Source organism: Ammodytes marinus (genome assembly GCF_949987685.1).
Source record: "Ammodytes marinus genome assembly, chromosome: 9".
Taxonomy (NCBI): Eukaryota; Metazoa; Chordata; class Actinopteri; order Uranoscopiformes; family Ammodytidae; genus Ammodytes; species Ammodytes marinus.
The window spans coordinates 9,885,254-9,901,901 of NC_137213.1; positions in this window are offsets into that span (position 1 = coordinate 9,885,254).

Here is a 16,648-nt window from a genome sequence, read left to right on the forward strand (position 1 = left end):
TGTCCCCTCAAAATAACTCGACACACAGCCATTAATGTCTAAACTGTTGGCAACAAAAGTGAGTACACCCCTAAGAAAAAATTTCCAAATCGGGCCCAAAGTGTCAATATTTTGTTTTGCCATCATTATTTTCTAGCACTGCCTTAACCCTCTTGGGCATGTAGTTCACCAGAGCTTCACAGGTTGCAACTGGAACCCTCTTCTACCCATTCATGACGACATCAAGGAGCTGGTGGATATTAGAGTCCTTGCGCTCCTCCATCTCCCGTTTGAGAATGCCCCAAAGATGCTCAATAGGGTTTAAGACTGGAGACATGCTTGGCCAGTCCATAACCTTTACCCTCAGCTTCTTTAGCAAGCCAGTGGTCGTTCGGAGGGGTGTTTGGGGTCGTTATCATGTTGCAGTACTGCCCTGCGGCCCAGTTTATGAAGGGAGGGGATCATGCTCTGCTTCAGTATGTCACAGTACATGTTAGAATTCAATGAACTGTAGATCCCCAGTGCTGGCAGCACTCATGCAGCCCCAGACCATGACACTCCAACCACCATGCTTGACTCTAGGCAAGACACACTTGTCTTTGTACTCCTCACCTGGTTGCCGCCCCACACTCTTAACACCATCTGAACCAAATAAATGTATTTTGGTCTCATCAGACCACAGGACATGGTTGCAGTAATCCATGTCCGTAGTCTGTTTGTCTTCAGCAAACTTTTTGTGGGGTTTCTTGTGCATCATCTTTAGAATAGGCTTCCTTCTGGGATGACAGGCATGCAGACCAGTATGATGCAGAGTGTGGCGTATGGTCTGAGCACTGACATGTTGACCCCCCACCCCTTCAAGCCCTTCAGCAATGCTGGCAGCACTCATACGTCAATTTTCCAAAGCCAAACTCTGTGTACGACGCTGACCACGTGCACTCAACCTTCGTAAACTGGGCCGCAGGGTGGTACTGCAACGTGATAACGACCCCAAACACACCTCCAAGACGACCAGTGGCTTGCTAAAAAAGCTGAGGGTAAAGGTTATGGCCTGGCCAAGCATGTCTCCAGACCTAAACCTTATTGAGCATCTTTGGGGCATCCTCAAACAGAAGGTGGAGGAGCGCAAGGTCTCTAATATCCACCAGCTCTGTGATGCTGTCATAAATGGGTGGAAGAGGGTTCCAGTTGCAACCTGTGAAGCTCTAGTGAACTACATGCCCAAGAGGGTTAAGGCAGTGCTGGAAAATAATGGTGGCCACACAAAATATTTACACTTTGGGCCCAATTTGTAAATGTTTTCTAAGGGGTGTACTCACTTTTGTTGCCAGCAGTTTAGACATTAATGGCTGTGTGTCGAGTTATTTTGAGGGGACAGTAAATTTACACTGTTATACAAGCTGTACACTGACTACTTTACATTGTATCAAAGTGTCATTTCTTCAGTGTTGTCCCATGGAAAGATATAAAGAAAAATGTGAAGAAATGTGAGGGGTGTACTCACTTTTGTGAGATACTGTATCTCCTAATTGTTAATACATATTCCCCTATGATTTCAAAATGTAAAGTGTCATAATAGTTCACACTGCTGCTGTGTCATGAGTAGTGTACCCCCAGACCCCACTTATGTTGAAGCAAAACCGAAGCCCTTGTGCTTGCCACCCAAAAATTATCACTGGCCCCATCCTGGCCACCCCAATGAAAATTTCCTGGCTCCGCCACTGTGTGTAGGCCTAGGTGTGGGCTAATAAAAGAGGGAGAGAGCTAAATAGGTGAGCGCAGAAAGCAAAGCAAAAAGGTTTTCGTGTTTACTCACGATCGTCAGATGATTTTTTTCTTTTTCCTCCCGTCAGCTGTCATAACTGCCTTTACGCATGGCGGTGGAGACGCACCCAAAACAACACACCGCGGCCCGGTGATAAGGAAACAGTAGCCTACACTAAGGTTTAACAAGAAACTTTATAAAGACACTTAAAAAAACGATCTCTGCCCATACAAAAAGTTCTGACTTGGATTTGATGGAGCGATGTGTGTGTGTATAAAACCATCCGGTACGTATGGTCTGATGACGGGCCGTTATATTAATAATAAACAGCGTGCTGCACAAATATGAGACTGTCCACCGCAACCTATTACGTCAAGGATACATTTAAAAAAAAACAATAGCTTAAGGATTCTCGTTGCTCTAATGTGGAAGTGGAATATATGATGCAAATTTGGCCGGATGAAAATACACAAACAGTCGTATAGCCTACAAGACTATCCTCCAAATCCTAAACGCGCACGGTGACGTAGGCAAGGTGCAAACGTGCCCAGGCCACGAGCAGTGTGAGCACGGGCCAGTGGGGGGAGTGGGGAGGGGCTGAATCTTCCTGCAGCACAGAACAGGCAAACGGCCCTAGCAGACTAGCACACTAGCAGACTCCATGCTGCTGTGGGTGAGGCCTCTGGGTGATGCATGCTGCATTGTTGAATACGTTGTAGTTCTGTGCTTTTCAGTACCTTTTCTATTCTACATTTATGCAAGTAGAGGGCAAATGGTAGGACACGCACGCACGCAGGCACGCACACACGCACACACGCACACACACACACACACGAGTGCAACAAATATAAAATGTCCTCCTAAATGGGACAAGGAAATGCGTGAGTGTGCCTGTCATTGTCTGACCAGCGACACGCACTGAAAGACAGAACAGTACCAACGGCTTCAAAGGAGAAGAAAAACACAGGAAATTATGCTTTAGTTTTGGTGTGTATGAAGTTGATAAAGAACACGTTCAGCCTTTGTGTGTGTGTGTGTGTGTGTGTGTGTGTGTGTGTGTGTGTGTGTGTGTGTGTGTGTGTGTGTGTGTGTGTGTCTGTGAACACAAGCAACATGAGACATAACATCAACATCACTTTACAATCATCCCTTTACAATCATCTTAAAACAGATGATATGAGTTATTACAGCAGGCTCCTGGTTGTATGCTTGCAATATTATTAGATTTGTTAAGTCTAACACAATAGGTTTAAAGACACAATGATACTATGTTAAATACCAACATTCCTTATATGACAGTTAAGTACAGATTTTAGAGATATATAAAGCAACATATACAGTGAATTGTTTTGGATTAATGTGAGCTTTTAGCCAAGATATAAAGATCTTAATATCTATTCTACAGAACATCTGTACCATTTTTGTCTTAATTGTTCACGATCTGAATGTGTGTCATATTATACACTGAGACATCCGAGTATTGGCTCAGAAGGCTAATTAGTTATACATCTAACTCCGCTAAAGCTAGAGCTTACCGTGATGAAGAAAATGCTATTAATTGTTGAATAGGAACACAATGTGGGACCCAATAATATCAAACTATTGGGAGGTATGATACATAGAGGTGTGTATTATAATTTGCCACAAAGACACATACCAACATGTGTGCATGTTGCAAGCTATAGCTACAGCAAACATCTGTAATGTCGGTTCATTGTTAGTAGCCAAAAAAAGACCACAAAAAGGGAAAAAGAAAAATCACGTCAGCATTCAAATGTGTGCAAATATAATGAGTTGAAGATTTGCTTCACATTCAGTAAACATCTTTATCATTTCTGGCAATTTTTTCTGTGCTCAACAGTTTTGAGTGCACCGACTGCAGCTCAGCCTGTTGACTTCACTTTGATTCAACAAAGGGCTCCGACCCTTGGCATGATCACTCAACACACACAAACACACACACACACACACACACACACACACACACACACACACACACACACACACACACACACACACACACACACACACACACACACACACACAAGCCTTCCACAGGTCTGTAATGGTTTCATCATGTAGCAGGATATCCTACCACCACTATATAAACACTCTTGGAGGGCCCACAGGTCTCCCCTTACTTCCTTTCCCCTGAACCCTTTTCTCCTGTATTCAGTCTCCCCATGCCTCTTTAACCACTTTGAAGCCACACTATGTTTGGTTGTATAGAACATGACAGTAGCAACCATCATTTTGTCTGACAACCCAACAGGTGATTTTATTTGACCAAAATTTCACCTGATGGAGCTAAAATGATTTTTAAATAATGTGCTTTTAAAAATCCTTTGGGTGATGACGTTTCAAGCAGGTCTGACGCTTTATAACACAGGTGCCTTCTGACCGTAGACGTACACTTGGCTACCTTGATACAGAGGAGATGGTGAAATCCAATAAGGCCAGCCTTAACAGTAACTTTTCAGGAACAGAGAAACTTCTTTGCCGACCTCAAGCGGTTTGAAGTCTTATACAGGCTCCAGCACCCAGTGACATTTTAAGGTAGAACTGGCCTGATACTTTTAGCCAGGAAGAGCAGCAAAACACTGCTTTTAAGTGTGCAGTTACCTAGTTACTCTTAAAGTAGGATTTATTAGTTTGAATCTGATGTGGTCAGTGAATGCAACATACTCATTACAAATCTCAGAACGATTCACATTCAGAAACCCATGATCATTGTGGGTTGAAAATATAAAAATATTAACAAACGTGGGTGTGTGTCTGTGTCAAATCACGCAGACTTGTGGCATGTCTAGATCAGACTGTAATTTCAGGAGTTGGTTTGTATTGGCTAACGGTGTGAATAAATTACAGAGAGGTCCCATTCCTGCCAGAGAATCGTCTTCCACTCAGCCAGACGGACAGGGCCTCACACACTTCCTCTGTGTGTGTGTGTGTGTGCGTGTGTGTGTGTGTGTGTGTGTGTGTGTATCTGTGTCCCACTTGCCCTCACACCTCCAGACATAGACAGTATACCGACATCGGTCTTATTTTTGAAGGGGTCAGATTAACAGTATCAATTTTATGTTAAATATTTTGTGACACTTTACAATGTAATTCTAGTAACTAATCTTGTCAGTTAATCGACATAGCCAATGCAAATTCCTTATGGAATGTTGGGTAAATTGCAGACTTCAATTTAAAGTTACAGTTATGTATACTGTACATTGAAACAATGTATTCAGGATATCCAGGTTCCAAGATCATTCACAACACAGGAAACGTATAGAAAGTATTGCAATGGTATGCATAACTGCTGATTACCTGCTTTTATCAGAGATACGTATATCCATCATGGCATATTCTTTTCAATAAATATATATTGTGATGCTTTGTTACTGGTTAATATAGCATAGTTGCCATACAATGAAGTAAGTGTAATCTCATAACTGATCACGAGAAGGATTAACTAGACATACCTCGAAAAATCCCCTGGAACGATTTTAATATTGGATGATTATGAAGCATTTTTTAACTTAGAATGACAATTAATTTGTTTTTTTGCCATGAACACAAAACTGGATGATTCACTAATTCTAACCTTACCCTAAATGGTTGCTGTATTATTGTAGGGTATCATTTCATAAACCTGGACAGAGGAATGTCTAAGGTCCCTAACACAGCCTGTCAAACATGTTGAATGAAGAAGAGGTATATTTTGAGGCTAGCTGCTTGAGGCTTTGCATTGTGGGTAATGAAGGCATTAGTTAAAAAAAGGAAATATCTTTATCAAATTCAAATTAAATGTCCGTCATTAGTGGGACCATGTAATAGGAGTGCCATGCTTAATCGTGTACTCTTTACATTGAATTGAGAACTCGACTACTCCAATATTTCAAACTCTTTTTTTCAGTCGGTTTTTCTATCCATGTGTCTCACCTGCATCTCCAGTAACTCTACATCTCTGAGAGCATCCAGCCATAACACTGAGATGTCCCACATAACGCTGGCAGAGATAGCCATAGACCATTATGTGTGGCCAAGAGCTGCCCAAGCATGCACGCACGCACACACACACACACACACACACACACACACACACACACACACACACACACACACACACACACACACACACACACACACACACACACACACACACACACACACACACACACACGCCAGACGCCACCCTTATTTACCATTCAGAAGTAGCAGTGTGCCCCCTTTCTGAGCAATTATCTGCAGAGATTATCTACAGTGACTATGATGACAGACAGGCATGGCTGGGGTTTGAAGTTGTTTTTCAACTATTTCCCACATTAAAACCAAGATCTTGAAGCTGTTTCACCTCTACAATCCTGGGTAGATTCACATGTTTCCAAGTACAGTGTGAGAAAAAAAGTGAAAGCCCTCTTTCTTGCTTTTGAACAAGATATTGCAGTTAGATTGCATTCACATTCACAGTTAACAACTTCAATGGGGAAGTTGTCAGCGTACAGCTGATAACTAATAGAGCTAATGAAATGTAGGCTTGTTAAAGAGTATACGAGTATACGTTGGTGCTAAGGAAAGCATACAGTTTAATGCTGTCAATATATATATATATATATATTAGAGGTGGGCATAGATTAATTTTTTTAATCTAGATTAATCTAGATTAATTTTGGAATTAATCTAGATTAATCTAGATTAAAATGGCTCATTTGAATTCATTCATAATATGTGTGTGCTCCCTAAATAATGACTCAAAGTAAGTCTTTGAGAACGTGTTTCTCAAGCCAGGTGGCTTTCATTTCGTCATCAGAACGAGTGTCTAATTATTGCGAACAAATAATATTCTAACAATTTAATCAGATATAAGGCTAAAAATCACAACATTGCACTGTTTTTTGTGCTTAAAAAAAACGAAAAAACTAATTTGTTGGGTAGGCTATAGGCTATAACAGAAAATAAAGCCATTACTTTTGTGCTTCAAGTGAAACATTAAATATAATTTTTACATAAATAATAAAGTCCTTATAAACTTTTCAAGAAGCTGGACTAGAGTGAATATTGGACAGGCTTTATAGGTCCATGGCTTTTACCTGTGGGACAGCGCTTCACCTAACAGCTGGCTGCAACACCAACCTACAGTCTATTGTGCGACGGAGAGCTAGTTATCATTAGCATCAGCGTTAGCCGACATCACGGCAACAGCTGACTAATGTAACACATTACACAAGTTACACTACATGAAAACAACGGGCTGTAGACGCTAGAGTTATAATTTCGTGTAGGAAACATTGTTGAGACTGGAATTTCGTACCACAGCGGCCGTTCCATAATACAGCACTCCCTTTAGCAATGGCTGAATATAAGACCTCCCTCTGCTGTGTATCTGCGGGAGCGAGTGGCATTAATAACTTAAAAACAGTAAACGTTTAACATGATTACGGGCGTTTAGATGCTTTAATCATATGCCGAATTTATAAACAGACCATATTATTAACAATAAATTAAGTTATGTACATGTCAGAGTTACGTACATGGATAAATTCATAAGTAAACATTGAATAGACAGATTTGTGAAGGGGGTTTGGCGCTGAGTGTTACATTAGCGATCCTGCAGCCAGGTGGTGTGTGTCGTGGGCAAGTGATGGAGAGAGAGAGCGGCGGGTGTGTGAGAGAAGCTTCGCTCCTGCAATAAAGGCTCCTCAAGTGTCAACAACGGCCCCCGGCTATTATTACCCGACCAGAGAACACACGGAAGGGGGTTCACCCTGACGGCGAACAGCAATCGGCCCTGGAGGGAACCATCTCCCCTGAGCCGAACAGGAGGTGGAATAAGAGATTAACGGCGATATTTTTTTTATCGCCGATAAGAGTTTTGCGTTAACGCAGCACGTTAACGCCGATAACGGCCCACCACTAATATATATATATATATATATATATATATATATATATATATATATAAACTGTACTTGTATCTATATCTATCATGACTCATATGCTTTACATTTAATGACAATAACACAAAGAATACAACGGCTGTACCTCAAGGATTGGTGTCAGGGCCCCTATTTTTTTTGTCTATTTTGAGAATGACCCAATGACATATACTCATACATGTTTGCATAAACAAATAAGCTATGGAAAGGATCCAACAGTGAGCTTGATTCATCATATTTTAGTTTGAATATTGGCACACAAAAAAGCCTCCTCATGTTGATATTCTCATCAAAGATCAAAAGACTCATATAGTTACTGAATGTAAATATCTTGTTGTACCTGTATATCAAAATCTCAGTTAAGAGAAACATTTAAAAAAAAAATTGATATTAACAAATTAGAAGCCGTCTTTCTATGGGTATAACAAACCCATACATTATTTGTTGTAAGAGCTTTTACTGAACCCACTTTGTACTGTGCATTATTTGTCTTGTCCTGTTTGCCTAGTTTGCTAAGTGCTGTTCTGTCTCTGTGCCTTTGTTTACTTTTAACTGAAAACCAAAATATAGCTTCATATGCCATGGAGCTACTATCTTAAAAATAACCTTAATAAAGTAATGGTGTAGTCACTTTGAGTTTGAACAAATTATGTAAGTTGTCAGCAAACCATTGATTTATGTTCTGTGTCATCATTTTGTGACTTGCCAGATTTTTTTTACTCTTTTACAATATGTTACTAGAAAGCTTATATGGTTCAGCGTTACGTCTTCATCAAAACATGTGGGTTGAGGCAATGTAGTAGGCAGGGTTGCGTAAAAAAGGACATGGGGCTGTGTGCTCCCTCTCGTGCAGCAGGTGCCAAATAATGTACCGGTCATAGCGTACTTCATAAACCTTTGAAGATGGCTCAATGAGTGCACCTATCAGCAACAGAATTCATAATTTCTCCATATGAATTTAAGTAACGGACCACTCCAGCAAATCAAAAGCATGGTTAGATATCCAGCACCAGCCCTGACTGTGTCGCTGCCCAGCCACAAACCTCCTGGCCTATTGTTTGTGTACCGCCATGCCAACTGGCCGGACGTTTACCTCCATTACCTCGCTATGTTTACCTCCACGCTAGGCCCAGAATAACCTGTCACTCATCGGCCACTATTCACCCATTTCCTCCAATAGCGTGACTCTGCCGCACGAGGAGGCGGGAACTAGATTAAAACAGGATAGAATAAGGGAAAACAAGATGTGACAGAGAGGAGGGCTTCACAAAGGCCAGGAAACACACAGACATGTCAAAGAGAAACAAGAGAGAGAGATGGAGCGAAAGATAAGTAAAGTGAAGTGAAGGCTTGAATGGGTTTAAAGAGAGAAGTGAATGAGAGAGAGAGGACGGAGGAAACTGGAAGCATGGAGCGAGATCAACAAAGGCAAAAAGTACAGAAGAAAATAAATAAAGAAAGAAATTTAGGAAGAATGAAGACAACCAACAATATTCAGCTTTGAAGTCTACTTTTAGCCACACATTGGTTTGTTTTGAGTATGATATGATGTGATGATAAACATTGGTGGCTTGCTGTAAGTGCCACGGCAGACGAAGTGACGAAAGTTTTCTAATAACAAGAGTGAGTCATAAGACTGACAGACACAGCTTTGAACTTTAACTTTGATTCTCGCCGCCAATAAACATGTAATTCGCATCATACTCATTTTCAAATGTCAAAATAAAGGGACATTTTGACTATTTTTGTTTTGTTTTATTTATATAGTTTTTCTCCTATAACATACCTACATTAACATGCATAATATACACTTTTTAAATATATGTTTAGATGCTATATCTAATCTAATCGTGATTGACAAGGGTTACTTTGTCAGACAAAAACATTTCTTGTTCCGAAATCATAGCAATTACTAAATTGATTACACTGTTTGAAATGATGGTCAGAAATAATGTCAGATATGCAGATGCGGACGTGTCCATGCAAAATCGGAAAAAATATTTGTTTTTTTTAACTCTGCAGGAGGCATCACTGTCTCCAGATACTCAGAGAGCGTCAGCATTGCATGTTAACATAATTGGAGATCAAGTACTTTCTATGGCCTCTTTGAAGTATTTTTGTAAGAGTGACAGGGGAAGTAATCTTGATGCCTATCAAACATGCTGGCCAATATACACACAAGCATAAAGTGGAATTTCTGCCCAGATTTATAGTAACATATCTGCGTGTCCCAGTGCAGGAATACAGAAAATGGGATGAAAGTGGTCTATCAACACCTAGAACAGTCTTTCAGTGAGTTTGGAGTGGGATTTTTCAGCTGTGTTAGCCAACCAACTGACAGACAGAGCTTTGAAGCTGTGGCTACAGCATCCGGAACTACAGTAGGGCCTCAAGACTTATCTGATGAGATGTGAGAAGAATACTGTATGGGTGTTTTACTTACCTAGAAAGAAGTTTTTTTTCCCTACATTTTTAAAAATAAAAACTTATCCTTAAACTTCTAACACACTCACATGTAAACCTTATTGCCATCATGAATTATTAGCATTAGCATTGATTTACGAGATTATCATGGGAAAATTAAGTAAGGTATCAAAATATGCACAAATCCTGGAGCCAAAATGTCTCAACACGGGGGTACATGAACAATAGACTGATTTGTCGGAGCAAATGGTTTTCAACGACAAACTCTCTGAACACACTGGCTGCATGTCAATGCTGGGAAATGACACAGGTGGCTTATCCTGATGACGCCGGTGAGTGGACTTCCATCTATGGCTGTGTCTTGATTCAGGGGTTGCGGTCTTGGAACCGGCCTCGTAGGCTGCATTTGAAGACCGATTGCGTCATAGCGGCGCGCAAAGGCTGTCCCATTTGCAAGGCTCCTTGCAAGGCTCCTCATATGCGGTCGTGAAATGCAGCCTTCGTTTCACGGTTTTGAAGCAGTTTTGAAGGCTGCATCAGATGTATCCTTCGTGGCCCAACATATCCCAAGATTCATTGCGTTTTTTTCAGAGATTGCATAAAATAAAATAAAAAATAACAAAACAGCAACGTGTTGCTCCATCTTCTTAACTTTTATCTTCCTTTCTTTTTTTCTTGTACTTTTTTTTCTTTTCGTCTGGTAGATAACTTATTTTTCTTTTTTCCTCCGCTGACAGGGCTGTCTCCGTTGGCAGCAATCAGGGTTGCTAGGCAGCACAGGAGCGGCGAGTCGTCACGCAAGGTAACGGCTTGTTACGTAAACCGGAAATGCTCGTAAACGGAGACCTGCGGAGACCGTCTCGTTTAACAAGGCTCGTTGGCCTTAAAACCGGCCTTAAAATCGGCCTTCATAGGCTATAGCCTTCATAGACCGCGAGACTGCGTCCTACCAAGTGCGTGGTCTCTGAATCAAGACACAGCCAATGAGTGCTGGCATTTTGAAAAACATGGTCCTATAGTAGCACCCATACAATGTCTTTATTTCATTTACAAGTTGATGACCACATACATTTATCGAGGGACAGTGATACTGGAGGAGGATCAAAGCAATATTTATGAAGATTTTTGTAAAGCATGTGACTATCATTTTTAAATACTTACTATAGTTGCTCATACCACATTAGAAATTACCACGTATACACTAAACATAGTTTGTCAGTTAAGACCTATAATAGTTTATTATTTGAATCTATCAAGGGGCAGTAAAATATGCATTGGAAAAAAAATCATCATACAAATTAAACAAACTGGGGTTTCATCATATTGTCAATAGAACTACCTAAAAGCCCAGTGCCACCACAGACAGTACATGTCAGAAGAGCAAATAGGTGCAGTGGTTACCACTGTTTCCTACAACAAGCAGGTCCTTGCTTTGCATTATCTCCCCATTTCTGCTTGGGTTTTCTCTGGGTGCTCCAGCCTCAAGTTATGATTACTTTTTAATGTTTATGAAGCAATATAAATTTTCCTCTGGTGATCATAAATGACCTGTCGCCACAAACGAGTCCATCAGCGAATAGAATGCTATTTTTATATAGGCATTATTAATGCCTTACCTCAGGGTCCGATTTCCTTGGAACTTGTCGAATCAATTTACAGCAGGCAGAATGGAACATCCTGTGTTAATGAATGACACTAAAACAAAGTTTACTTAGCTTCACCATCGTCATATTACTATTATCAATCTTAGATATTAACATATAAATAGTATGCATTACCTCACTCTCTTCCTCACTATGTCCGCCAGGCGCTGGTGTCGTAAAAACACAACCGCTATATAAATCCTATCCATTATTATTATTACTATTATTATTTTGTCCAGAGGTGGCGCACACACACATCTAGTGTTGATCAATTGATTATCAGCATAGCAATGAAAAGTTTAACACCAACTAGTCCAGTTCAAATAAAGAATATATATGAATGAGGACCACTATAACATACCTGTGTCATTTAAATTAATATTACCCAGTGGATTTTTTTAACTGCAAATACTTTCAGCTTGCAGGTCGAAGATTTATATATTGTGTATTCTAAAAACAATTACATTTTAATGTTTGTCTGGACAAATGACAGCTCTATCCATAATTCATGGTAGGAGTGTGTCAGCGCCTACTGTACATCAAAGAGACTGTTGAGGGCTATTTGTGTAACAATGAAACCACTGATATCCAGAGGCCTTGTCTGATCACAGTAATCTCAGAAGAGCACAAGCACGCTAGCTAGCCCCATAAGAGAAAACGTAGTTTCCTTTGGAGCATTGAGGGAGCTTTGGAATCTACACTGAGTGAAATAGAGATACAGTGAGTTATGACTGCAGATCCCGGGTAAAGAAAACACAACTGAACGTGATAATATGTGGGGCGCCCTTAGCTCAGTTGGTAGGACGTCCCCCCCCAGGCCGGGCCCAGCAGCAGACCCAGGTTTGATTCCCGCCTGTGGTCGTTCACTGCATGTCACTCCCCTCTCTGCCCCATTTCACCTCTGTCTTTCTGCACTATCAAATAAAGCATAAAAATGCGCAAAAAATATATAAAAAAAGAAAAAAAGAATGTGATAATATACATAGAGATATTTAACAGAGCAGAAAACTATGGTCACCCCAGTTGAGATTTATGTAATGTAAGCTACAGAGTTAAGTGCAATAACACATTGAAATGTTTGTATGTCACTTACTTTTGTTATGTTTCCTCTTTAGGGTGCTCAGGCTAAAAGAGTCCCTGTGGCACATGAGCACATGTTACAGGGGAAACCATGTTCTAGTGTTTAGGAAACACCCCTGCACTGATGTTCTGTTGTCCAAATTATAGGGTCACCAATATATTAATTAATGAAAACAGATGTTTTTTTCTTTCTCATAACATGTCGTGGATGAATAACTCTGCACAACACGGGAAATAAGACTACACATAGGCTATACATGCTCAGCCATTGTAGTACAGAACACTTTTTGTTAAAAGCAGCTAATATCTACTGACCATCCGCTACCTGTCCAATGTGTGTGCACACTGAACAAATGTGAGTTTATTAAAAAAAATCCTAATTCAACAGATACAGTCGACAAAACCAACCATTAAATATTCCATGTGTGAAACAGCTGTAGAGCATGAGTAGGAATAGCGATGAGTGAGGTAGAGAGAGGTGGACAACACACAGGAAATGCATTAACATTTATGCCACATTATGACATCCGACACTGTGTGGGACAATTGGGCTTTAGTATAACTGGCGAGCACACAGGCAAACACACACTTCAACCTTAATTGGCTAAAATGGATTTGGACCACAGGACGACTGTCACTGCTGTACCAGTTAATTTCAATCCCAATAAGACTCAACTAAATGAAACCCCTCCAGGTCCAGAAATGGCTCCCTGAGGCTCAGGAAACAAGGGGTAACCCTCTATGATGTAATTTCCTCTCCCTGTCAGAGTGGACCACCATCCAGCCTAACTTTGTGTCGCTGTGCAGAAATCAAGTCATCTGTCATTGGCCTGTGATGCTAACGAGGCCCAGATGTGGCAGTCCTCCAGTTCAACCCCACCACACCCCCTTACCGTTTGTTGTCACAGCACTACAGTATCCAGAATCCAGCTGTTTGTTTTGGTCGTCCTGGTGATGGGGTTCTGAAGCAGAGATGAAAGACTCACTAGTGACCTTATTGGCTGATAACAGTATCAGTCCCATCTGATTTCATATCAGCTTTGTGGGATTAGAAAAGGAGCATTCATGAAAACTCTTGTGATTCCATGAATTTATGAGCTCAAATGCAGCCTGGAAATCCAGACCCACATCTAGAATGATAGAGGCTCTGGCCACGATCAATAGACCTTCCCAACGCAAGGGGCGCCACCTACGCTTGGTAGAAGTATTAAGCCCTGTTCATTTAGCGAACAGTGGGGTTAACTGGTAAACTTTTACCGTGGTCGGTCGGCAACCGAAAATTCTTCTTTCTTGCTAATGTAAGATTTGAGTGCTGTCAAATCGTTAAAGAGGACCTATTATGATTTTTCTTCTTTTCTGACCTATAAATGCTATTATAATGTTATACAATCATGCTACAGCAGCAGACCCGGGTTCGATTCACGCCCGCGGCCGTTCTCTGCATGTCACTCCTCTCTCTGCCCCATTTCACCTCTGTCTCTCTGCACTATCAGTAAAGCATAAAAATGCCCAAAAAATATCTTAAAAAAAAAAAACATTTCGATGCACTTCGCGGCAGCCTAGTGTCTAGTTTCCGGGTTTTATCTATGTAGATAAAGTGGATGTTCCATGCATGGTCATGCTGCTACACGCTCAGACGTGTCCCTGTCCCTCCCTTCCCGCCTGTTCAAATCTGCCCGCGCTCACACTGCAGTCCGCTCAGTGTAACGTGACACTAGGGGGCGTGCCTGTTGCTATTCCTTCTCTGTGGCCAGGTTCAAACAGAGTGCAGAGGGACAGAGTGTTTTTGCTGAGAGGCTAAACTTCAGTACCAAAGTTAGACTATAAAATAGTCTAATAGCACCCCTTTAAGTGTCGAGGCCAAAGCCGTTTCAAACTCAAACAACGTATCCGCAGTCATCTTAGTTTTTTACCATCACGGCTTTGATGGTGCATGCCCAGCACTGTCGTCATCCGGTTACGTCCACTCCAGAGCACCATTCATAGGGCTCTGGCCTGCCCATATCGTTTATAGAACGATTTGATTGGCAACTCTGAATTTTCCAACATAGTTAATGAGCTCGTTCAATGGATCGTGTCCAGACAGGCTGAGCAAATCTAAATTTTCCAGTGGCAGTTCTGGATTTCCAGGCCAGCTCAAATGAGCAAAACAGGCAAAAATGTAACAATGTCACACATTAACCCAGCATACATGCACACACAAACACACACACACACACACACACACACACACACACACACACACACTGACCTCCCTAATTTGAACCGTCTGTGTAGAGTGAAGGACCACCATCTTCCAGTCATGTTCCTTCAACCATACCTGTCACAACTACCCACTTCCTGTCAGGGTCAGGTAACCAATGGGAACATGGCAGTTGGCGAGGAGAGTGGTCTTTCCCTCTCTAACACACCGTGCACACACAGTCACATCCAATCTTTCAGCAGTGACTCTCCCTGACATCAGGCCAAGTAATCTCAGATGCACTTGGGCACACACACACACACACACACACACACACACACACACACACACAGAAACACACACACAGAAACAAACAAACAAACACACACACAGATTCACAAGACACACCCGTACCCAAGCGAGATAAGCACGGCATGTCGTGGCCAAAACCAAAAGCAACCGCTGCTTTGAACCAAAAACAACTGTGTGTTTGTGGGATGCTGGGATGTTTTTGGCTGCGGAGGGGAAACCAAGCCCAGTGACAAACACTGCTACCGCTCACGAACCCTGACGGCATGATGACAAACGTGCCACTGTGCCACTTCCAGAAGGTTGAAAAGGCCTATGACCTTTTATCATTAGATATCACTCGATCATATATTTACAGTGGCATCGTCAAAGCTAACTAAACACAAGGTTCAAATTAAATAATTAAGGTTATAAAAGTTCATTATTTTTCATCAGACCTAAAATGTGTATGGATTCCTGCTAACCCAATTTCACATTCACTTCTTGACCCACACTTTTACAAACACTGGGGAGGTGCAGGTTAAACATAATAGTGAAATCCTCCTTGAGCAGTACTTACACTAAGAGGTTTGACAGCTAAATGATCCACTGGCTCTCATAAAGGAGCAGGTGTCTGCAGTGTGTGTGTGTGTGTGTGTGGGGGGGGGGGGGGGGGTCTTAACTCCTGAAAGCAGCCGCTTCATATCTTTAATCCTATGTAATTGTACCAGGGAAAGCATTAAAGCTTTCATGTTAACTGGTCAGAATGGCAGTCAAACATTTAGAGCTGACATTTTTCAGCTGTCAACTCACTTGGATTAGCTTCCCCAAAAAGGGGCCTCCAGTAGTGCTGCCTGTTTGTAAACCAGAAATTGTTCAGTGGCAATAATTTAAGGGGAAACTAAGTGGTCTTAACAAAGGCCAACAGTCCTTTCAACATGTAGTCTTCTTGTTGCCACGATGTCAAAACACAGAGAGAGTTAATCCCCCCCACCCCAAACAAACACCCCTCTCCTTTCTTTTATTAAACTCAGCAGATGCTGTTTGCTCGAGTGTTGTCAGAAATCCTCAAAGGGCCGGGTGGAGTTTAGGGGTCTTCTACGATGGGGCAAGGATTATATTTACAGTCTAAATTAAAGTCTAAATTTACTATTTAATATTTTCAAAAAATGCAAACATTTTTGAACGTGTGACTTTCCATGTAAATAAGTGTAAGAAACAACTAAACAAAACCAATTGAAAACACAGTATTCACCTAACATCAATTTAACACCATGGTTAGATTCATGAAACCGTCTCTATTTGTTGTTGATCTCAGTGAGGAACATTTTGCCGTTTTTTGCAAAATAATGGAATGGTG